Raw genomic sequence first — 25,531 nt, forward strand, 5'->3', positions numbered from 1 at the left:
TAATTCCACTGTAATTTGGCTTCCCTTCCTAACTTCATCCATATCTTAAATATATCACTTCAGGCAGGTCATCTGCCACCAGCACCTGTATCATTTACTGTTATCTGCATTTCTCCCCTTTCTCTGCAACCCCAAAATGTTTGATTTCGAAGTTCGCTTAGTTATCATAACATGCAAATCTGAAACATTGCCGGTTTCTTCTTTCCCCGATGTTTCCTTCAAACTTATTCTAGATTTTTGACAATATGCACAAAACAAAAGTAGAGAAAAGCTGGAACTATTTTCCTAACATGGAGTGCCTCCATTCATTTAGGAAAGGCTGCAGAAACTCTGGAGGTGGGGAGGGGGTTCAAATATCACGGAGGGTGAAGTTAATGAATAGGAAGGACTCAACTGGAACACATGTGCTGACTGGGTCAAATGACTTATAACCAGCTATCGATTCCATCCGCGGGGAACGGTTTAATCTCTGTAAAATGACCTAGTTGCTGAGATTTTGGTCAAATGTTGAGCACTCAAAGCTGATTTTTAAATCAGTAGTGCGGGATTCGCTGCTTTATTTACATTTGAGAATCTCGAACGTAAGCATGGCACTCCGATATCTAAATTTCAAATACACAGATTTTAACTACAAAAATACTAGCTTGCGGGAATTTCACCATCTCGTTGCTTCCTCGCATATTCACAGGACTTTTTTCCCCCTCCTGCAAACTAACAACGGTGCACAACAGCTGCAGTTTTAGCTGCCGTACGTTCCGAGACCCTACGAGCTTACTTTTCTACTCCTCCCTCTTCGTAAAATCTCACAAAACACTCGGAAACAAAACTCCGGGGGATTCCTTCTGCAGTGCAGAAGGTGGAATCGCCACAGAGGATACATACCCACCTGCCCGTCAGTCAGTCCTCGCGGGCTCCGATCCGCGCCGCGCGCCGCGCGCTCCCGCCGCCGGGTTCCGACCCGCGCGCGCACCTCCCCAGACCCCACCGCACGCGGATAACGTCACACGCACCGAAAAAAAAATCCACCAGGGGTCCGGCAGTGTGAAGAACGGGGGAATGAGCTGGAAGAAGTTCTTCTTTTCCCCACTTGCAAACGTCTCCAAGCCTCCGGAGCCAATGCACTACCTTTTGAAGTGTAATTATTGCTGCAATGCAGAAAACAAAGTCGCGAGATATTGCACATTCCAAGCTTCATTTTACTGCCAGTTCCTAAAACATCTGCATGGCCCTGAGTCTAAAGCCGCTCTTTGACTGGCGAATCTACCTGAAGCTTCACAAGTACAGAAGTGAATTAGGAGAAACAGCCTCTCGCTCATCAGTTGGGAGTTGCGTTCTAGCAGAATATTGCATAGCTGACCATTATAGAAGATGCAGGTACTGTAATTGGATGATCTTGGATGGCTCATTGGTCAGCAGAAGATTCAGCCCCATTTAGCCAGCAGTTTTATGAAAAATGCATAAGATTTTTTTAATGAATTGCCAATAAATTATATATTTTAAGACTACTGGGCATCATTCATCACTGGATCAGCAGATATTTCTACCAGATATTGAATATTAAATCCATTTCCTTTGATCCTCAGCACAAATCTTCTTAGAGACTTTCTGACTTTGGGTACCATATTTGATTCCATATTAATCCATGGATCACATGTATGAAAAGCGACCTAAGGAGTAAGTTCATCACTCAGAGGGTGGTGCATATCTGGAATGAACTGCCAGGCCAAGTGCTTGGGGTGGGTACAATAACAACGGTAAAAGAACAAGCACATAGATGGTTGAACCAGGATGGGGTATTGATGAAGTTCAGTTCTAGGTGTCAACCCAATCAACTTCAACACCCTCGATGTAGATGTGCATGGCCAGCTCTTTTGTTGACAGGGAAAAGGTAGTTGCCATGCATTCCAGCTGTCCATTATTTGACCTGCAGCCCGGTACAATGGTGTAGATGAGTTAGAGCAGTATCTAGCCATGTAGTCAGAATCAGAATCAGGTTTAATATCATTGGCATATATCGTGAAGCTTGGTGTTTTGAGGTAGCAGTACATTGCAATGCATAATAATAATATAAATTACAAAAAGATGTATATATAAATAATTATTACATAAGAGAGCGAGAAAGAAAAACAGTGAAATAGTGTGCACGGGTTCATTGTCCTTTGTCACTGATGGTAGCAACGAGAAGAGGGCATGTCCTTGGTGATGGGGTCCTGAATGCTGCTTTTTTGAGGCATTGCCTGATGAATATGTCCTCAGTGTTGAGGAGACTGGTGCCCATGGTGTAGCTGGGTCAGTTTACAACTTTCTGCAGGTTTTTCCAATCCTGTGCAGTGGCCCGTCCGTACCAGACAGAATGTTCTCCATGGTACATTGGTATAAAATTTCAAGAGTCTTTGGTGTCATATTAAGTCTTCTCAAGCTCTTAATGAAATATAGCTGCTGCCATGCCTTCTTTGTAATTGCATCAATATGTTGGGCCCAGGATACATCTTCAGAGATGTTGACAGCCAGGAACTTGAAACTGCTCACCCTTTCCTCTATTGATCATTGAATGAGAATTTGTGTGTGTTCCCTTGACTTCCCCTTCCTGAAGTCTGCAATCAATTTCTTGCTCTGACTGACATTGAGTGCAAGGTTGTTGTTGCAACACCACTCAACCAGCTGATCTGTCTCACTCCTGTATGCCTCCTCTTCACCATCTGAAATTCTGCCAACAAAAGTGATGTCATCTACAAATTTATAAACGGCGTTTGAGCTGTGCCCAGCCACACTATTGTGGGCGTAGAGCAGGGGTTCTTACCTGGGGTTCCCAGACCCTTTGCTTAATGGTATTGGTCCATGGCATAAAAAAGTTGGGAATCCCCAGTGTAGAAAGAGTAGAGTAGAGCTAAGCATGCATCCTTGGAGGACACCTGTGTTGACTGTCAGCAAGGAGGAGATGTTATTCCCAATACACACTGACTGTGGTCTCCCAATGAGGAAGTCAAGGATCCAGTTGTAGAGGAAGGTACAGAAGTCCAGGAGCTTGTTGATTGGTACTGAAGGTATGTTTGTGTTGAACCGTGAGCTGTAATCACCAAACAGCACCCTAATGTAGGTATTGCTGTTGTCTGGGTAATCCAAGGAGAGCCAGTGTGATCACATCTGCATGGATGTCAGGGAGTACAGCAGAAGGCTGAGAATGCAAACTTGTACCCTACCAATAATCATAGCGGCGGTGTTACTGTCTGTCCTTACTGTTTGCAGTCTGCTAGTGAGGAAGTCAATGATCCACTTGCAGAGAGGGAGGCATTGACTCCCAGGGTTTCAGAATTTGGTGATGAGTGTGCTGGAATTATATATTGTTGAAGGCAGAGCTATAGTCAAAAAACAATAGAATGAAATGGGTTTCTTTACTGCCCATTGCTCCAGAAAAGTGTAGGGCCAGGAAAATAGCATCTGATATAGACGTGGTAGGCAAATTGCAGTGGGTCGAGGTTGTCTGGAAGGCTGGATGTGTTCCACCACCAGCCCCTCAAAGTATTTAATGTCAGGGGCGCATTATCTTGTTTTCCCAGGGTAACCAGGGAGTGGCCAGCGGAACCACACAGGATCTCAGAGCATGGCCAGGGTCACCATCCAGGCCCGATGCTTTCTGCAGGTTTACTCTTCAAAAGATCTTACATCTGCAACGATGTCTCTAGATTCAGGTGCACTGGAGACTGTCAGGGGGTGGTGACAAACCCATTCCCTTCTGTTCGAAACATGAAAAGACCATGTTAATCTCATCAGGAAGGATGTGCTGTTGCTGGTGATGTACCTGTTATAGTTGTAAGCCCTGCCACTGCTGGTGACTGGACTGGGACACAACTTTGGATTTTAAGTTCTGAAATTCCTTTCTAAACCATTTGGTCTCTCTACTTTAACATGGTTCTTAAAACCTACGCGTCAACCAATTTTTTTGTCAGCTGCCCCAGTATGTTCTTTATAGCCTTGACTTGTCTCTGTTTCCTGGATATTTAATGATTTGACAGGAAACTCGAGGGTTAAAGTGCACAGCGTCAGAATAAAGCACTGTTCCTTTCAAACTGGGATGAGGGAGAACTTTGTCAGCTAGAGGGTGGTGAATCTGTGGAATTCATTGCTATGGAAGCCATGTCATTGGGTGTATTTAAGGCTGAGATTAAAAGTTTATTGAATGGAAAAGGGGTTAAGGGTTATGGAGAAAAGGCAAAAGAATTGGGTTAGAAAAAATCACCCATGATGGAGCAGACACGTTTGGCCAAATGGTCTAATTCTGCTTTTATATCTTATGGGTTATTTTTGTTACAAGAAAAACTATATAAATGCTAGTTGTTCCAATTTCATTCCAGTAATTTTTTTTTGTTTCTTGTTTTGAGCTGCAGTTATCATTACTAACACTACTAACATTAGCCTCCTCATTTTTGTTGGTGATGTATTTTGCGGTTGTGAATGAAAGCTGTAAAAGAGTATTTGCTAAATAAAAGTGCTCAGGTATCAGGACTGTTGCCAACTCATTTGGTTACATATTTATAGAATGTATTCAGTACAATAACAAGTACATGAAACATGCTAATTAATGTTACAAATATAATATTGAAACTAACTAAATGCACTAAAATAATTTTGCTTTTTTTTGGTGTTACATTAATTGTGGCTTGTCACTATTTTCCAACAACACAGAATGTGACTGAACATTAACAACAGTATTCTGTTGGAACATCAAGTGGACATGACATCAGAGAATTAAGCAAAGAAATATCAAACTCATTTAAATGGAAGAGCCCTAATCTATGTATCTTAAACTTACATATTTTAAAATAACCCAAGAGGAGATACAGGAGTAACAATGAATATAATTTACAAAATCATTAGGAATTGATTCATTGCCAGAGCCCTCGCTAATAGCTCTTTAAGGCTGTATTTGAGAAGGGGAGATCAAATAAATCCAAGGACCAACAGGGTAGTCTGTTTAATAAATGACTGGGTATTCTAGTAAATGAGAAAACCATTAAATGTCCAGGAAACAAAAATAAAGCAATGAAATATCAGCAGAACTTTTAGAGTGTCCATTCTCGATATATCCTTGGATGTGTTGATAGAGAAAGTGGAAAAAGGAAAGCATAATTTATTTTGGAGTTTTAAAAGATATTTGATGAGTTATGATTAATAAGTAAGATTGGCGCAAGCAGATGTAATGGGCATGGTGCGAGAAAGAAAGTAGTGATAAAGGTTTGCTATGCCATGTGGCAAAAATAGAAGGGGGAGTCAACAATCAGAGTTGCAGTTGTTCGCAATTTAAATTTGTGAGTGTAAACACAGCTGGAAGAGATGCCTTGATAGTGGGGTTTGCGTTTTGTTGGCAGAAGACATGTTACTAATTGGCAAATAGCTGGTGAGCATTCTTTCTGTTATCTAATTTATGTCTTACAAATTACAAAAGGAAAGTATGAATGGCAAGGCGCCTTAGCTAAGTGGAGTGTGCTTTTTGAAGTCATGGATACATCCAGCTGCCTTGAGAACCACATTCTATTAAGCCTCCAACTGTACTGCTCACAGTAGTACATTAGGCCTGGAACTTTGTGGATCCGACAGTCAGAGGTAACATTACAGTTTACATGTATTCAGGTATAGACATAATTTCTGTCTTTCCTGAGAGACAAGAAAGAGCAAGAAGAGTAGTGCAAGGCTCCCAAATCTATCTCCTCCGCAAACAGGCTTTCCTTCAGAGCACAGGAGCTTGACATACAAACGTGAGAATGTTTCAGCAATTAGCTTCAGAGTAAGGAAACAATAGAAAGATATGATTAAAGCAAAAAAAATGGCAAAGAGTGGATGTGAAGTGCAGTTCTATCTGTAAAAAAGTCTGGATCTGGAAGCACAGCCTCAAAATACAGGGATAAGGAGGAATTTCTTCAGTCAGAGGGCAATAAAGTGGTGGAATTTGTTGCCAAAGTGGGCTATGGAGGCCAAGTCATTAGGAGTATTTAAGACAGAGATTCATAGGTTCTTAATTTATGTATGGGTTAAGCATAATGTGGAGAAGACAGGAGAATTGGTTTGAACAATAAATCAGCCACAATCGAATTTCAGAGCTGATGTGATAGGCCAAATGGCCAAATTTTGCTTCTATATTAAATGTTCTTATGGTGTGCCCTTCAGAGTATTACCACCAATTAAAGTCCCTCATTATCATTAATATTTGTACTTCTCTGCAATTTTCCTGCACACTTGCTTTTTTAGATCTCTCCCTATCATTCATAATCCCGAGAATGCATCCACCATATAAATATTCCTTTGGCCATTTCTTATTTCTAACCAGAGTAAATTCAGTATAAAATAAAATAATTGGAAGGCCAATTTCAATAGGATGAAAATGGATCTGCTCCAGCTAACTGGAACCAAAAGTTGGCAAGCAAAATTATAATGAACATTGGGTTTTCTTTAAAGAGCGAGGATAGTCCAGGACATTTCCATGAGGCACTGGAAGAACAACCAGATCCAAAGTTGCCTGGATGGCAAAAGAGAAAGATGAAGTAAGACCAGTTATTGGGTTGTAAATTCCAGCCAGAACCAAGCTGATTACAAAAGAATCAGAAGGAAAGGGAAATTAAAATAGACAAAGAGAATGAATGTGAAAAGATGAGCAGCTTATGTTAATGGAACCTCAAAATGTCCGCAAATAAGTACACAGAGAAAGGCACCTATCAAGAGTATAGGCAGACTTGCATATAGATGACGAAAGCACTGTTCAGATAATAAAAGAGCATTTTGCATCTGTCTTCATCAGGGAAGGCTGTACTTTCAGAGTAATAGTGAGGGAGAAGATGGCTGAAAGGTTGGTTATGTTAAAAATTGCAAGCATGGATGTACCTAAAAAAATGTTGGCTGAATTTAAAAGAAGTGGATCACCAGGACTTCATCAGGATATATCTGTCCTGACGAAGGGTCTCGGCCTGAAACGTTGACATCGCTTCTCCCTATAGATGCTGCCTAGCCTGCTGTGTTCTACCAGCATTTTGTGTGTGTTGTTGTTAGGATATATCTTATAGTTTTGAAATCTGTATGGAAAGAAACCATGGAGCACTGACCATAATCATCCAGTGCTCTTTGGATGTGGGGATGGTGCCAGTGACCGGTGAACGTTACTCCATTGTTCGTAAATGGGAGTAAGGATAAGCCCAGCAAGACGGACAAATCAGTTCAGCCTCACAGGTGAGAAGATGTTTAGCAACATTGAGCAACACATACAAAGGGCTGGAGAAACTCAGCAGGCCAGGCAGCATCCATGGAACAAAGTAGACGTTTTGGGCCAAGACCCTTCGGTAGATAAAGAGCTGAGGAGTAGATTAAATAGGTGGGGGGAAGGGGAGACAGAAACACAAGATGGTAAGTATCTGCAGAGTTTATCTTGTTTCTGATTGAATTACTCCCAGGGATGCCTACCCTGAAGAAGTTTAAAACTTCCACTGGATGGGAGTTCAGTGAACCTAACTTTCACTACTCCCCCCTGTGAACTTTGCAGCCCTCTGAGAACTTTAAAGTGGAACAAGTGCTGCACCTGCCCCTACACCTCCTCCCTCACTACCAATCAGGGCCCCAAATAAGTCCTTCCAGGTGAGGTGACACTTCACCTGTGAGTCTGTTGGGGTTCTGTACTGTGTCAGGTGCTCCCAGTGTAACCTCCTGTATATCGGTGAGACCCATTGTAGATTGGGAGACTGCTTCGCTGAGCACCTATGCTCCGTCTGCCAGAAAAAGCAGGATATCCCAGTGGCCACCCATGTTAATTCCACTTCTCATTCCCATTCTGATATGACTCTCCATGGCCTCCTCCACTGTCATGATGAGGCCACACGGCTGGAGGAACAACAACTTGAATTCCGTCTGGAATGTAATAGCCTCCAATGTAATAGCATGAACGTCAATTTTTCAAACTTCTGGTAAGGGCCTCCCCCATCCCTTTTCCCTCTCTCACCTTATCTTCTTCCCCACCCATCACCCTCCCCCCTCAGGTGCTCCTCCCGACTTTCATTCTTTCATGACCTTTTGTCCTCTTCTATCAGACTCCCCTTCTCCAGCCCTGTATCTCTCTTACCAGTCAACTTCCCAGCTTTTTACTTCATCGCACCCTTTCCTGGTTTCACCTATCACCTTGTGTCCCCCTGCCTTTAAAATCTACTCCTCAGCATTTTTTCTCCAATCCCTGCCTTGGATGCTGCCTGGCCTGCTGAGCTCCTCCAGCATTTTGTGTGCGTTGCTCAGATTTCTAGCATCTGCAGACTTTCTCTTGTTTGTGATTAAAAACATCGAGCTGGAATATGATTAATAGTCACCCAGAGGAATATGGATTAATTAAGGGAAGACAGCATAGTTTGTTGAAGGAATATCATGCGTATCCAATTTGATAGAATTTTTTAATGAAGTAACTGATAGATTGTGTGCATGGACCTCAGGAGGCTTTTGATAAGGTACCACATATTAGCAAAGCTGAAGCACTTAGTATAAAAGGAGCAGAGATAGCACAGAACAGAAGTTAGCTAAGGAACAGACAATAAAAGGGTCATGGTGAATGGGTGTTTAGTTGAATTGATAAAATAAATAGTATAAACATGAGAAATTCTGCAGATGCTGGAAACACACAAAATGCTGGAGGAGCTCAGCAGGTCAGGCAGCAACTATGGAAATGGATAGACAGTCGACTTTTTGCACCGAGACCCTTCTTCAGGACTGGAAAGGAAGTGGGAAGACACCAGAATAAACAGGTGGGGGAGGGGAAGTAGGCTAACTAGTAGGTAATAGGTGAAGCCAGGTGGATGAAAAAGGTAAAGGGTTGGAGAAGAAGGAATCTGACAGGAGAGGAGAAGGGACCCAGGGGAAAGTGAAAGGTTAAAAGGCCAGAGTGGGGAATAGAAGAAGAAGAATGGAGGGGGAGGGAAAAAAACTACCAGAAGGAGAAATCAATCTTCATGCCATCAGGTTGGAGGCTACCCAGACAGAATTTAAAGTGTTGCTCCTCCACCCTGAGGGTGGCCTGTACTTTGCACAAGAGGACATGGACTGACGTGTCAGAACGGGAATGGGAATCAGAATTAAAATGTTTGGCCACTCTGACGCTAGATTCTGGTGGATGGAGCAGAGGTGCTCGATGAAGTGGTCCTCCAATTTGAGACGGGTCTTACTGGGTTCTTCTGTTTACATTATATGTCAGGAGTTGGATGACGGAATTAAACATTTTGTTGCAAAGTTTGCAGGCGATACGAAGATAGGTTTTGAAGAAATTGAGAGGCTACAGAAGGACTTCAGGTAAATGGACAAAGAAGTGGCAGATGGATGTAATACAGTGTCAGGAAGTTTATGGTCATGCACATTGGTAGAAGAAATGAAATGATAAGACTATTTTATAAATGGAGAGAAAATTCAAAAATCTGAGGTGCAAAGGGACTTGGGAGTCCTTGTGTAAGATTTCCTAAAGGTTAATTTGTAGGTTGAGGCTGTGTGTAAGGATGGCAAATGCCATTTTAGTGTTCATTTCAAGAGGACTAGAAAAGCAAGAATGTAATATTGAGGCTTTATAAAGCACTGGTTTGACTTCACTTGGAGTGTTGTGAGCAGTTTTGGGCCCCTTATGTTAGAAAGGATGTGTTGACACTAGAGAGTATTCAAACAAAGTTCACAAAAATGATTCCATGATTGAACTGTTTTTCATAGAAAGAGCATTTGATGGCTCTGGGCCAATATTCACTGGAATTCAGAAGAAATGAGGGTTGACCACATTGAAACCTATCAAATGTTGAAAGGCCTCGACAAAGTGGATGTGGAGAGGATACTTCCTATAATAGGAGAGTCTAGGACCAGAGGACACAGACTCAGGATAGAAAGATATCCTTTTAGAATGGAGTTGAGGAGGAATTTCTTAAGCCACAGAGTGATGAATCTGTGGAATTCATCAGGCAGCTGTGGAGGCCAAGTGTTTATGTATTTTTAAGGCAGAGAATTGATAGATTCTTGATTGGTCAGGGCATGAAGGGATACGGGGGGGGGGGGGGGGGAAGGCAGGAGATTGGGGCTGAGCGGAACAGTGGATCAGCCATGATGAAATGGTGGAGCAGACTCAATGGGCCAAATGGCCTAATTCTGCTCCTATACCTTATGGATTCAACGTTAGGGTCTTTTTCTTTATCTGATTTGATGATCTGGTCTTGAGGACGCAAGCCACATTTTATAAAATTGCAGAAGACCAAAACATAACAGTGTTATGTACTGCAGAAAGACTATAGATAGACTGCAGCAAAATTCAAAAAGACTAGTGGAATGGGAAGCTACATGATAGATGAAAGTTAATGAGGATACATGTGAGGATACATGCCCTGTGGAAGGGAAGCCTGAGAAGAGGAAATAGAGAATAAAGGATAGCGTTCTGAAAGGGGTGCAGAAGCAGAGGGAACCACGTGCACAAAATATTGGAACTGACAGAGCAGGGCAAGAGAACAGTTAATAAGGCATACACATTTGTGGGCTTTATCAATTAGACTACATAACAGCAGGAAAGTGATGCCAAAACATTCAAAACCATTAGTCCACTGAACTGTTCCCACAACCTATGGACTCACTTTCAAAGACTCCTCATCTCATGTTCTCGATATTAAATACTTTTTCTTTTTGTATTTATGCAGTTTGTTGTTTTTGGTACATTGGTTGGTTGTCTATCCTATTGGGTACAGCCTTTCATTGGTTCTATTATAGTTCCTGGTTTTACTGAGAATACCTGTGAGAAAATGATCCTCAGTGTTGTATATGGTGATATAATATCTGCTTTACTAAGACATTTACTTTGAACTTCTAACCTGCTCAATTATTCATTGAGAATAGGACTGATCAGATCTTGCTCCGAACACTGCATTTCTCAATACTCCTTGGTTTCCTTGAAGTTCAAATGTTTGTCAGTCACTGCTTTGAATAAATCGAGTAACTTCACAGCACTCTAAGAAAATAAAATAAAAAATCTCCTTTTTTCCCTCCCCCTTCCCTCTTCTTCAATTCCTCACACTGGCCTCTTACCTCTTCTCTTCACCTGTAGATCAGCTCTGACCTCTATCAGTTCTTCACTTTCTCCCATGGTCCTCAACAATAAGACTCCTTCTTATCCAGCCCTTTACCCTTCCTACTCACCTGGCTTCACCTATCACCTTCTAGCTCGTCCACCTTCCCTTCCACCCCCCACCCCCCCAACATTTTTATTCCGGCATCTTCCCATTTCCTTTCCAGTCCTAAAGAAGGGTCTCAGCCGAAAATGCCGACTGTTTATTCATTTCTGTAGATGCTATCTGACCTGCTGAGTTCCTCCAGTATTTTGTGTGTGTTGTTCTGGATTTCCAGTATCTGCAGAATCTCTTGTGTTTATAATTTCCATCTTAAATGGGTAAGACCTTACTCTAAAAATGAATAAAGATTCAGTTCCCCAGTAATGATGAAGCTCCATATGTACATACATCCATAAGTCAGTTTTGTCTCTGAATTGCAAAGTACACAAAAATCACCTGATGTAGTAACTGCACCTCAAGTCAAGTCAACTTTTATTGTCATTTTGACCATAACTGCTGGTACAGTACACAGTAAAAATGAGACAATGTTTTTCAGGACCATGGTGCTACATGACATAGTACAAAAAACTAGACTGAACTACGTAATAAAAAAAAAACACAGAGAAAGCTACACTAGACTACAGACCTACCCAGGACTGCATAAAGTGCACAAAAACAGTGCAGGCATTACAATAAATAATAAACAGGACAGTAGGCACAGTAGAGGGCAGTAAGTTGGTGTCAGTCCAGTCTCTGGGTAGTGAGGAGTCTGATAGCTTGGGGGAAGAAATTGTTACTTAGTCTGGTCGTGAGAGTCCAAATGCTTTGGTGCCTTTTCCCAGATGGCAGGAGGGAGAAGAGATTGTATGAGGGGTGCATGGGGTCCTTCATAATGCTGTTTCCTTTGTGGATGCAGCGTGTAGTGTAAATGTCCTTAATGGCGGGAAGAGAGACCCTGATCTCAGCTGACCTCACTATCCGCTGCAGGGTCTTGCGATCCGAGATGGTGCAATTTCTGAACCAGGCAGTGATGCAGCTGCTCAGGATGCTCTCAATACAACCCCTGTAGAATGTGATGAGGATGGGGGGGTGGGAGATGGACTGTACAATTTTAACAAATGACCATCAAAAGCACATAAAACTGATAAAAATAATGATTACTAGAAGCTGAGAGAGAACACATACATCAGATTTTTGAATTTAATAATATCTCAGGAGCAGGGTAATTCATAAGTCAAGCATTCATGACTGGAGACAGCCTGTACCTTTGAAACTTAAAAATAATATAAATTCTCTTAAATTAAACTTTTTAGAAGCTAAAGATAGTATTTTTGGAACACCTTCAATATAACTGCTGAGGCATTAGTAATAAAAGATCCATTTTCTGAAATTGAATGTAGATTGATGTAGAATCTCCAGGCAACGGCAAACTGCTCATCTAACTATTAAACCTGCTTGATCACATGGCGAGAAGTTACTGAATAAAAACAGGATCCAACCTGATCAACAAGAACTTGTACAGAAGTGCTTTACCAGCCAAGTAACCCATAAACTAGCTGTCAAAACTATCAAAACAGCTTGAATGCTTGAGAAGGCCTTTGAAATTCTCTATGAAGTTAGAAGGTATGAAAAATTACTATATGCAAGGCAAGAGTACATGTTTAAAGTTCATTATGTAAGTATATAATTAAACTAAGTTATTCTTGTTAAATTGTCAATGTTTTGTTTAATGTGCTATGTGTGATATATGTTTTGTGGGTGCACCATGATCTGGAGGAACATTTCATTTGGTTGTATATATGTACAGTCAGATGACAATAAACTGGAACTTAAATTTAAACTTGAATTACCTGATACTTACTCTAATCATAGTCTGACTTTCTTTTACATTTGAAGTTCCAAACTTCCTGACAATTAAGTAATGTAGAGTAATTCTGGCATTTCTCAAAGAAAATCAGAATTAAGCTATTTTCCTCTGTAACAGAGAAATATTGTTTTGAGACAACATTGTATTTTGGAAGTGTTGAATATAGAAAATTTCATCAAACTTCCCTAGTGACTCAAGTTTTATCAGAAGCAGATAATCTCTGTAGTTCCAGACCTCCAATACTTCTCAGCATACTACCTGTATATTCGTACATAGTTTCTTCTCTGATGGGGAAACCAAACCTAAGCAAATGGCTATTTTAGTAAAATGTACTGTAGTCCCACTTCAGACTAACTCCATACCTTTATCACCACCACACCACACCACGGTCTGATTTTGTTTTCTGCATGTTTGGGGTGAATATGGTTTTCTGTGGGCTAACTATTCTGTTTTACCTTTTCCAAGTTAAAAGAGAACATTTGAAGAGAAGATCAGTGGAGAAGCTTTGCTTTGTATGGGGGCTACAAGTAGAACCGTGAGCCACAGAGCCCACAAGGAAAGGTTGATCGACATTGTCAAATGTTATGTGAAAGTCATGGATTAACATATCACAGCAACAAAATACATGGTTGGTAACTCTCATATAGATAATCTTAATGGCATTGGGTGAAATCAGAGAAGGACAAAATGGTTACGAATGAGTCCTTAAGCTGTGATATTAAGTACACAAGTAACTACTGAAATATTGCAATTAGTCATTTAATGTCCTCTGCTTATACAACACATTTGCCTGCTTTAGGATGGTACTTTCTACCTCACTCACCCTGCCCCCATGCAGACAGACAAGCATAATAGATTCCTGCTCCTGCAACTTTTGGACTTGCTACTTGGCTGTTGGCCAGTGTGTTGTACACTGGCTCATTAAACATTTTGAATTTCAGTGTTGGCTAATCAATTATTTAACAGCTACACATAAATTGGCAAGTTATGCAACTGCTTAGAAATGGAAAATGTTCGACTTATATAGGCATCTGTGTTATAGCCACCAATCTCAGGCTTACTGCTGTAGGGAGGTGCAAAGAAGAAACACACAGTTCCCCACAAATACTGGGTGACTCAGCAGTGCTAACATTTGCATATTTCTGTCATGTTTATCAGTAACATACAGTTCACTTCAGAATCCGGATCCAATTTAGATTTATCTCTGACTATGACATGAAATCTGTTGTTTTGAGGCATCAGTACAATGTAGACATAAAAATCTATAACTGGCAAAAGTAAATAAATGGTGCAAAATGAAGAATAACGTTGGCGTGTTAATGGGTTTATGGACTGTTCAGAAATCTGATGGAAGAGGAGAAGACGCTGTTCCTAAACTGCTGAGTTTGGGTCTTCCGGCTCCTGAACCTCCTCCCTGATGGTAGCAATGGGAAGAAGTCAAGTCTCAGATGCAAGGCTCAGTAGTAGTGGATGCTGCTTGTTTGAGGGTCTGAATCCTGAAGAGCTTCTTGATTGTGACTGTGATGGAGTTAGCTGAGTCTACAACCTCTTACGATTCAGTGTATTAAAAGCTCCACATCAGTCTGTGATGCACCAAGCAGGATAGTGAAATGCTCCTCCTGCAGGATGTGGGAAGGTCCCCTTATCATCCTTGATGTGCATCCAGCTGCAGCTTCTTATTTCTTTAGAAATTTGTAAGGTCTTTGGTGACGTACCAAATCTCTTCAAGCTCCCAGTAAAGTAGATCCACTGGCATACCTTCTTCATGATTGCATCAACGTGTTGGGCCTAAGATAGATCTTCTAAGTTATTGATGCGCAGGAACTTAATGTTGCTCACTCTCTCCATGGTTAACCTTTCAATGAGAAATTATGTATATTCTCTCAATTTCCCCTTCCTGAAGTCCACAGTCAGTTCCTTAATCTTGCTGATGCTAAGTGTGAAGTTGTTGTTGCAACACACTCAACCAGCCATTCTATCTCACTCCTGTATGTCAGCTCATCCCCATCTGAGTTTCTAGCAATAACAGGGTTCCACTGGCAATTTATAAATGGCACCTGAGCAGTGCTTAGCCACACGGTCAAGAACATAGAGAGAGTGGAACAATGTGCATTCTTGAGATGCATCTGTGATTTCTTCGTCAGAGGCAGATGACTGAGCATTCTTAAAGAGGATGAGGCACCAAGCCCAACACTGCCCGGCCGGGTACTGAAAACCTATGCCAGCCGACAGGCTGAGTGTTCAAGGACCCTGCGGTTTGAGGTTCCCAAAAAGGCAGCAATCATTCCAGTGCCCAGGAAGTGCAAGGTGAGTTGCCATAGACCATCACCTAATAGCACTCATGTTTACGGTAATGAAGTGCTTCCAGAAGCTGGTTATGGCTAGAACTAACTCCTGCCTGACAAGAATCTGGACTGCTGCAATTCTACAGCAGACACAATCTCACTGGCTGTCTACTAGGCTTTGGAGCACCTAGTCAACACAAGAAATATTGTAGATCTTACTATTGCTTGTCAATTACAGCTTAGCTATCAACACCATCATTCCTTCAATACTAATAACTATGCCTTTAAACCTGTGTCTGTGTACCTCCCTCTGCAAATGGATCCCGACTTCCTTATTAGAAGACCACAATCAATGGGATTGATAACAACATCTCCTCCTCAATGACTATCAACATAGTTCATTTATTCCCAGATAGCAACATTTAAGAGTCATTTAGGCAGACACATATATAGACAGGGAATACTGGGATATGGATCATGTGCGGAAAAATGGGAGTAAATCAATTTGGCGTCGTGGTCCGTCCAGACATAGTGGGCTGAAGGGCCTGTTTCCAAACTGTACTGCTCTGAGCTTCAGTGTTTCTATTCATGAACGCCCTTTGCAAGCTTTGCAGTTCTGGGAAAAATGGGGTGCTACTTCAAAAAGAAGAAAAAAAAACTCATAACACTATTAAAATCTTAAGATTACTTTAAAAGTTCTTTTATACTGCACTCTATATTTATTATTTTTGATTTATCAATTTTATATCATTGTACTACTGCTGTCACATATGAACAAACTTCACATCTTGTAAGTCAGTGATAATTTATATTCCTAAAGTTGGCAGTTCAAACTGATATTAAAAGATTAGTAAAACATGTGAAATAAGAACACAAAGTTTTAATTTGTGTGATATATGTTATTTATTTATTGAGAATAGGTCCTACTGGTCCTTCTAGCTGTGCCACCCAGCAACCCCAGATTTACAGTAATCCTAGCCTAATCACAGGACGATTTATAATGCCCAATTAACCTGCCGACCGGTATGTCTTTGGATTGTGGGAGGAAACCAGAGTATCCCAAGGAAACCCACGTGGTCACGGGGGGAACGTACAAACTCCTTCCAGGCAGTGGTGGCAAATGTACCCGGGTCACTTGCACTGTAAAGTGTTGTGCTAACCACTACACTCTGGTGCCGCCTGGTTTGCTGGGAATTTGCCACTGTAATAATTACCTGTTGTTATGATCCTTAAAGCAATCACCAAAGTTATTGTGTGAAATGTTACCCATTCTTGGAGTGGGAGATTTATCTATTTCTTACTCTCTCCCTCCCGATTATTTACAGCTACTTGCAAACTGATGTAAATTTCTGGCATACTATTGTGTTTTGTAACTCCAAAACGGAAAACTAATTAAAAGAAAAAGACAGGAGTCCGGAATGTGTGTACATTATTTTTGTTTTTTGTTAAGTGAGGCATACACCAATGATGTAGCAGCATGAGAATGTAATCCATTCACGTACTACTATATATAATGAATCATTTAACCAAACAACTAATACTTAATCAAACAATATATGACAATATTACTGAAATATTAAATTCTCAACACTCCTTTTTTAGCTATAAACTCAATATAAAGTATAGAATAAACATAGACATATAATCTAAATAGACAGCCACAACATAGTTGATTTTAAATTGTCCCATTCAGGCCTAAAGATTTAATTGCTGTGAAACCTTTCTTACTCTTGTAGGGTAACATCTTTCCTGACAAGGGGGTTGCTCTGTTTGGCAGGTGAGACTTGTGTCCCTGAAATAGTTTCAGGTTTAGCGGCCCCCTTGTGGTGGTTGTAGGAATTGACTCTGGGACTGCGGGAAGTGATGACTCTGCTCTTCTCCACTTTGTAAGAGAGTGGTCCAGTTCTCTCCTTAACTTACCGAGTTCCCTCTCTTGATCACCCCTGTAGTTTCTCACCAGGACTGCTTGTCCAGGAGAGAAACATCGAAGATCCTTTTTTTTTCCAGAGTCTTCAATTTGTCTCAGCTGTTTGTTCTGCATACTCCTTCTGTCATTGGGGTTGAGGAGATCCAAGCATGAATGCAAGGGATGACCCACAGACAGAATAGCTGGTGAGTTGTTGGTTGTAGAGTGAGCTAAATCGTGATATACAAGGAAGAAATTGGCAAGCTTCTGATTCAGTGCCAGTGTAGTTATGTTGTTATATGGTTATAGTGTGTTGGGCTGACGTTATTTATAGTGCATTCCTTAGGCTCTGGACAAACCTCTCCACCAAGCCATTTGTAGCTGGGTGGTACGGGGCAGATATGTCACTTTCCATTCACTTTCAGGAATGACTGAAACTGTTCTACAACAGGCTGTGGTGACTGTCACTGACTGTGTTCTCGAACACCAGTCCTTGAGAAGAGGCTTCTCAACACGGCAACAATGTGTGAGGCTGTAGGGGAGGCCATTGGGAACACTTCTGGCCACTTTGTAGCCGCATCCACTACTACCAAGAAACTTGTGCCATGAGTGGCCCGGCAAAATCCCCTGCCAGGGCAATACAGGCTGTTCCCAGGGATGGAGAGGTACTTGCTCTTGGCATCTTCTGGACGTGTTGGCATCTTGAACTCTTGAGGCTGGATTTGTTACCTAGTTTGAAAATGGGGGATGATGAACAGATAATCGGAGTAACCAAAATAGAGTTTTTGTGGGGTGGCTACGGGAAGTTCAGAGAGGGAAGAAAGTTACTGCTAAAGCATTAGGCAAAGAAAGCAATTTAAAATAGGATTTGTGGGATCGGGAAATAACAAACAACTGTGGAATTGGGCTATTGGGTGAGCAAACCAGGTGATCAATAGGACACAGGCAACAAGATGCACTGAAGTTGGTGAAGGTGGAGTTAAATGAGCATGGGATTGAGTGAGAAGCAACCAAACTGAGTGAAACGGCAGATGGAGGCCAAGGTAAACTAAGCTCTGGAACAGGAAGAAGTAGCCTTAGTGGTAGGGAAGAGGTAAAGTCTAGAAACATGTACCACATGGAAGCAATGAGCCCACTAAAGTGTGCGCTTGTGCAAGCACACACACCTTTGCTACTAGTGCACAAAGGAAATAAACAGCACACAAAAGGTTGTCCCCCTCTACCTTGGAGGCATGTTAAGTATATTTCACAATTATGCACAACCTGTATTTCACAATCATACACAACCACATTTCCTTTTCTGGTTTCTGATGCGGGCTGTGTTGACAATATGGAGTTTGCAATGAATTGTCTGCAGATTTTAGAACTGGCTTATTCATACTGACTTTATTGAGGAAATTATTGATTCACTATGTTGAGTTCCAGAAAAGCAGAGGGCATGAAGCACAAAAGAACTGCTAGTTCATTTAAAGCAGAATGGATTAATGGCCATTTCAAACAACTTTAATAACATGAAAAGGTTGAAATTACTACATGTTGTCATATAGTACATGAGAAATAAGACTCATTGATGTGTATTATTTTATTTCTTTTAAGCAATGAACAATGAACTAGACTTGGTAGATTATTATCATTAGAACAGCATCAGATTTATTTCCACTTAAATATTCAATACGCACATTTTATTTTTTGCGCCCACTGGCCATAACAAATTAGAGGGAACATTGCATGGAAGATGTAAAAACTCTTATTTCAGCATGGAAAAATGATCACAGAGAAATAGAGATGGAGTTGTTGATGAGTCTTCGTGGGCAGAAGCAATGACTTCAGTCTTCCAACCTGGAAATTATAGACCTTTTGAGTCTGAATTTTGTTTTCCACCCAGTGGAACAGCACTAGAGAAGAAAGTAGGTCAGAGTGGGCAGGCACAAGATACCAGCAAGAAGGTAACCACTTCCATGGCCATGGTACAATCAAGTATTAAGTTACTTTCATTCCTGTACAGAGTAGTCAATGGTGGACCTAAAATAAGTGATAGAGCTCATTATTATGCATAATCCTGTTGAAGCTTACCTCTTTTCTATATGAATGAGGAAGATAGAATCCTTGTGAAAATCCATAGGCAGCTGTAGGATAAAAATATTCAGTTAAACGCTTCTTTGTATGATTTTTTTTTGTGCATAGGAATAACATTTTAATTACCATGTTTCAGAGTTTGTTAGTGGCCCATTACACAAACTGTAACCTTCATTTCTCATTCTCCCTTTACCTTCTCCAGATCTGGAGGTTGACATTCTGGCCCAGAAAGTCCTGAAACACAGCTGAACAGCTGTCTGACTCAGCCGCTAGCGTCAATCAGAACCAGCGATGTCCTCTGGAAACACCTAACAATGACCAGGCCCCACGATGTTCTTGGATGGCTGAAAAGTTCTCCTCAAAACACTTATTAAATAATTTGAAAATACTAAAGCAAACACAAATAAGTATTTAAAATGTAACTAATCTGACATACACTTTGTGGCCACTTTATTAGGTACATTTGTACACGTGCTCATTAATGAAAATATCTAATCAGCCAGACATGTGGGAACAATCAGCGCATAAAAGCATGCAGACGTAGTCAAAACAATCAGTTCTTGTTCAGAGCAAACATCAGAATGCGGAAGAAATGTGATCTAAGTTACTTTTACCTTGTTGGTGCAATCACACACAGCATAGTACATTTTAAATTGTCCCATGCAGCCCTAAAGATTTAATCACTGTGGAGGGTTTAGTACACTTGTGGGATAACGTCTTTCCTGACCAGGAGGTCAGTGCTTTGCAGGTGAGACTTGTGGCTGTGAAACAATTTCAGGTTCTGGTGCCTCCCTGTGGTAGTTGTAGGAATTGACTCTGGGACTGTAAGAAGTTGTTCTGAAACCTCTTGAATTCCTTTCTTCTGGACGCGATGGCAACCTGAACAGTGCAAGGCAAGCTGTTCAATCAGAACGGCTACCAGACTAAGCTTCAAGCCAATGCTTTTATTCTGACTATGCTTAGGTGACTGGCAGGTACTGTAGCTCCTACAACATGTGTGTACCTCCTCCAACATGTCAGCTCTCAGTTCTGATGGCACTGCAACTCTCAGTCCCCACATAAGGCAACCTCCGTCAAGGGCAAGTTCATCTAGTGCTGCTAAAAAGGAGTAAACTGGAGCTTCTGCTGCACATTCCAGCCATTTGGGTAGCCACGTAGGCCTGAGAAAGTGTCGGTCTTTCTAGTTTCCCTTTAGAAATCTCTGTCATAACAGGGAGACTATTGATTTGTGTTGAGAGAATACGTCAAGAGGAGAGTCCCCTTTGGTAAATTTTTCAAGTATTACCTTTTCCAAGGGTAAACGGGACAATCAATCAGCATTTCCATGATTAGTCATCCTCTTGAATTCAATCTTATAATTGTGTCCTCCAAGAAACAGGTCCCATCTCTCAATTCATGCTGCTGTTGTTAGTGAACCATGCTTCTGTGGTTTGAAAATGGACACTAGTGGCTGATGAGGGTAATGAAGGTAAACTCTCTCCCATCAAAGTACTGATTGAAACATTTAACACCCCAAACCAGACTCAAACAGACTGTCAATCTGTGAGCAATTTTTCTTTGCAGCAATAAGGGAATGTGGCGCAAAGGCTCTGGGACGTTCACTTCCCTCACTATTAACATGAGACATGACGGCACCTGTACAATAGGTGAGGCACCACAGGCAAGCTTCACTGGACAACGTGGATCAGAATGTGCGAGTACAGTGTCCGATTTCACCATTTCCTTTACCCGTGTGAAAGCCACCTCACATTGCTTTGTCCAGTCCTGTTCCTTCCCAATCTTTAGTAATGATTAGCCAGGTTTCCCAGGAACCTGTTGTAGTAATTGACAAATCCTAAAAAGGACCCCAATTGTGACATGTCCTTTGGCCTTGGGACAAAAGGCCTTTACCATTGCTTGAATTTTTACTGCACACTTGTGTAATCTTTGAATGTCAATGGTATGACCACTGTAAGTAAGGCTTGGTTTAAAGAATTCACTTGATGCCTTGTGCTCTGAGCCCATATTCTACTGATCTTATCAACTCTGCCGTTCATTCTTTGGGGCACTTCTCTGTTTTATATGATGTTTGCAAAGAAAAAAGCATTTCAGGATGTATATTGTATACATTTCTCTGACATTAGATTTGACCTTTGAACTGTCTTGAGATTTTGTAGATGTTCTTCCTCATCCTTACCAGTAACGCTATGCCATCCACATAACACTGAGTGCCTGTGGAGTTCATAGCAGGTGCAGATGCTGCTTCAAAAATAAACCTATTATAGTGATAAATCCCTTTGTGAGACACACTTTGGACTCTTCTTCCATCTCCATCTGCAGGCAGGCCTCAGCTAGGTCCACTTTGCTGAAGAGTTTTCCTCCAGAAAGGTTTGCAAAGATATCCTCTATCCTGGGCAGAGTGTGTTGATCTACTTTCAGTACTGGATTAATGGTGGTGACCTTAAAAACACCACAGATCCTGATAGATCCATTCTTCTTGGTTACTGGGACAACTAGTGTCACTCATTGATTCTACTCCATCTTGGAAAGAATCCCTTCAGTCTCCATGTGATCTAGCTCACTGGCTACTTTATTATAGATGGTATAAGGACCCAGATGGGCTTGGTAAAACTTGGATGTGGTATTTTCATTTCACACTATTTTGTCCTTGATATGTTTGAGGTTTCCAATGCCATCCAAGAACATCAGGCATCACCCAGTACCTTTCTTCATTTGGTTTCAGTTGACTCTTTTGAGGGAATGTGGCATTAAGTAGTGTGTAGATCTTCAATCAAGTTGTTGTTATCTCAGCCAATCACAACTCACCATGCTGTCCTTTCCATTTTTACCACATACAAGCCCAATGTGGTGTGTTGGTTGTTGTATTTCACTGTTACAAATGTCATTCCCACAGCAGTTATCATTTCTCCCGTATAAGTTCTTAGTTAGGTATCTGCAGGCTTTAGTTTCTTTGCAATGCCATTCAAACTGATTTTGTGGAATGATTCAAACAGTTGAGCAAGTGTCCATTTCCATTTTAATTAATTTGCCATTCACTCTGGTGTAAGCCATATTGCTTGTCTCCTGTTGGTCTCCATATTATAAGTCTCAAGGCTACTCAGTCCTGTGTCATTCTCGTCATTATCAGATTTTCCATCAACAGCATGCAGATTAGTGATCCTTTTGAAATGGTAACATGGCTTTTTTATTTTTTTCTCTTCTCTGTATAGTCCATTAGTTTTTGTCTGCCCGACATGCTCTTTGTTGAATTTTCTGCAAGTTTTGCTTTTAAACCTATATTTGCCTGGTGTATGTGATCCCCGGTCTCACTAGTTGTTTGACTAGGCCAGTTTCTGACTTTAGACATTGCAATTTCACTTTTATTCCTGACTGCAACTCAATCACACCTCTGTTTGCTGTTTCTATCAATACAGTGATTTTAACCGCTTTTTTAAAATGTGAGTTGTGCTTCAGTTAGGAGCCGTTTATAAATGCAAACACAAACTAAGCAATCTCTCAGTGCATCATTATGCTCACTACTGAACTGACAAGGCTCAGACAATTTGTTCAATTCGGCCAAGTACGTTGAAATGGACTGCCCTTCCTTTGGATTCCACTTATTATAACTAAAGCGTTCTGCAATCAACAATGGTTTTGGTTCTAGACATTCCTGCATTACTTTCACAATATCAGCAAAGTTAATTCTGTAGAAAATAGAGCAGAAAAACCGGCACTCACTTTTCATTGGCTATTTCATTTGCTTCAAAATACTGCCCAATTCATTCATAATACACCCCCAGTTACATATTATGCAATTTAATGTGCCTATCTTTCTGATGTAGACAGCCATTTGTGCTTTCTTTTTATTTATTATTATCAGCCAGTTCTCACTGTTCCTGAACTCATGAATTTTGTCTGCGATTGTTTTTAACTTACCCATCTTCGTCCCCTCTGAAGTTAAAAAAAAACACATCTTTCTGCACTTACAACAGGCAGAGTTTTCTCAGATTCATTTAAAACTTCTTTGTTGCCTCTATTGTGTCTTGTAACTTCAAAACATAAAACTAATGAAAAGAAAAACATGGAGCTGGGAGATAACTTGCGTACATTTAGTTTCTCATTAGTGAGGAATTCAAATATGATGTGGTGGTGTAATGACATGTCATTCACATACCTTTACATCTAACCCTAAAATAATGTAAACAACAAAGAAAGCTTAATGAAACAATATTACTGAAAGATTAGGTATACAACACAGAGAATGGTGAAAAAAACCCCAAAGAGTGGCACTTCTGAGAGCATAAACACCTTGTTAATGAGCGAGGTCAGAGAAGAATGGCCAGGCTGGTTCAAGCCGACAGTAATCAACAGAAGCTCAAATACAGGTTTCTGAATGCACAACACATTAAAACTTGAAGTGGATGGTTTGCAGCAGCAGGTTCCACTCCTGTACCTAATAAAGTGGCCACTGACTGCATCTGTCTTGAGATCCATAAATGAATGGACTCATCAGGTCTAATTGGCTCAAAGTCCAAATGCATTTTTCCCAGAATTAGTGCTAGGAAATTCAGCAAGCTGCTGTTGTGCCAGTGGACAACTGTGCAGAATCCAATGGCAAAACACAAGCAGGATCCAGTAATGAATAATTCACTGTGTATATTTCCAAAGCAATATTTTAAAAATGTATATATTTTATTTATCTATAGTATATTAAATCTAGTTTGATAATTGATCAAAAAATGTTGGGTTAGTGAACCATGGTGGTTATATTTGAAATAACTAAGAAACATGTAGATATAGCAGGCGTTCTGAACTTTTTTTAAAATAATGTCAAAATGAAGATTACAGGGTTTAATGGGAAGTTTGGCTTTTTAAAATGAATGAAAGCAAGTTACAACACACAAGCAAGAACACTTCATTGTTAAAAACAACTGATTTTTGAGACATTTTAAAACTGCATTTATGCATATCTTGTTCCAATTTAATGCTTTCAAATATACAATTACAATAAGACAACGTGGGCCAATTTTCATCCCACTACTGCCTCAGGTAAACTTACAAACACAGTAATGAAGGGATGTAATCAGCAGCAAACTTCTATACTGGTTTATGCCTCCTTTCCAAGCAATTACTACAACATTTTTATCCCGGGCCAAATGCTATTAGAATGACAGAGCCTGAGTTAGAGGGAAAGGTTGACCAGGCTGGGTCTTTAATGCTTGGAATATAGAAGAATGAAGGGAGACTTCATAGGTATGTTTAAAGTTATGAGAGCCCTAGCTAAGGTAGATAGTAACTGTCTTTTCCGCTGGGTAGCAGAGTCCAAAACTTTGAGTATTGATGTATGGTGAAAGGGGAAGTTTTATAAGGCACTTGTTTGGACTCTGGTCTATTCCAGGGTTGGCTAGTAGGGGCACACGTTTTTCAGAACTGATTGGACTCTCACATCATTGGCTGCACATGCTCCCAATTAATACCTGTGTATTTAAACTCTGCTTCCTGGCTCTTACTTTGCTCAGTCTTAAAGTATGATCTTGTAAGTAGCAAGAGCCTTGGTTTGTGTTTTTTTTTAAATGTCTGCTTGCTGCCTACATTTCTGGAACTTATTTGCTCACTAAGATCTTAGATTACTCTACTGCAATTGCACATTAACCTCTTGCTTTTTTAATAAATTCTTTATACTTCTGGAAATTTTTTTAAATATATGTCTCATGCTGACCAACACACCACAGCAAACTCATAATGCATGTATGGTGAATAAAGTTGATTCTGATCTTTGAAATAGTCTTCTCAACATCTTGCTTATCAACCACATTGTAATCTTGAAGATTTCACACTTCAGCTTCCCTCTTTTCAAGAGTTCCCTGTCAAAGCATATTATCACAGTTCTAGTACTGTTCTTCTGTTTATTTGCACTTCCTACAATACCTCTAACTTTTGTAGATAAAAGGGAGATCAGAATGCTGTTATGCTAACTTGTGCATAGTCTAACTAAAGTTCATTATTGGCTTGGCATGAATTCCCTGCCATTCACTTCCTCTAAATATTAACCCCAGCATTTGGTTTGTTTTTTAAGCTATAGGAGCAGAATTAGGCCTTTTGGCTTATTGATTTCTGTCTGTGATTTCATCAGTTGATTCAATTTTCCCCTCTGACTCAATCTCCCACCTTCTTGCTGTATCCTTTCATGCCCTGACCAATCAAGAATCTATCAACCTCTGCCTATGGCAACAAATCCCAGTTTCACCACTCTCTGGCTAAAGAAATACCTCCCTGTCTCTTTTCTAAAATGCCTCCCCTCCATTTTGACACTGTTTCCTCTGGTCTGAGACTC

General features: G+C 40.7%; 1 protein-coding gene and 1 long non-coding RNA gene across 8 annotated transcripts in view; one reads left to right on the forward strand and one right to left on the reverse strand.

The window, feature by feature from the left end:
- Window positions 1–957, reverse strand: part of LOC132404620 (prominin-1-A-like) — a 161,383-nt gene extending 160,426 nt beyond the window's left edge. For 4 of the 7 annotated variants that reach the window (XM_059988921.1, XM_059988922.1, XM_059988920.1 and 1 more), the window contains exon 1: window positions 883–951. The gene's annotated coding sequence lies outside the window, so the exon portion shown is untranslated. Of the gene's footprint in view, window positions 1–882 lie in introns of all 7 variants that reach the window. The other 3 variants (XM_059988917.1, XM_059988919.1, XM_059988918.1) reach the window with 3 other exon arrangements.
- Window positions 958–12,588: 11,631 nt separating this feature from the next.
- LOC132404623 (uncharacterized) lies at window positions 12,589–24,888 on the forward strand. The gene is made up of 3 exons (XR_009515609.1): window positions 12,589–12,759; window positions 13,417–13,579; window positions 19,421–24,888. It is a non-coding gene; the product is annotated as an uncharacterized LOC132404623 (long non-coding RNA).
- The last annotated feature ends 643 nt before the right edge of the window (window positions 24,889–25,531 follow it).

The sequence above is a fragment of the Hypanus sabinus genome, chromosome 14 (genome assembly GCF_030144855.1).
Source record: "Hypanus sabinus isolate sHypSab1 chromosome 14, sHypSab1.hap1, whole genome shotgun sequence".
Taxonomy (NCBI): domain Eukaryota; kingdom Metazoa; phylum Chordata; class Chondrichthyes; order Myliobatiformes; family Dasyatidae; genus Hypanus; species Hypanus sabinus.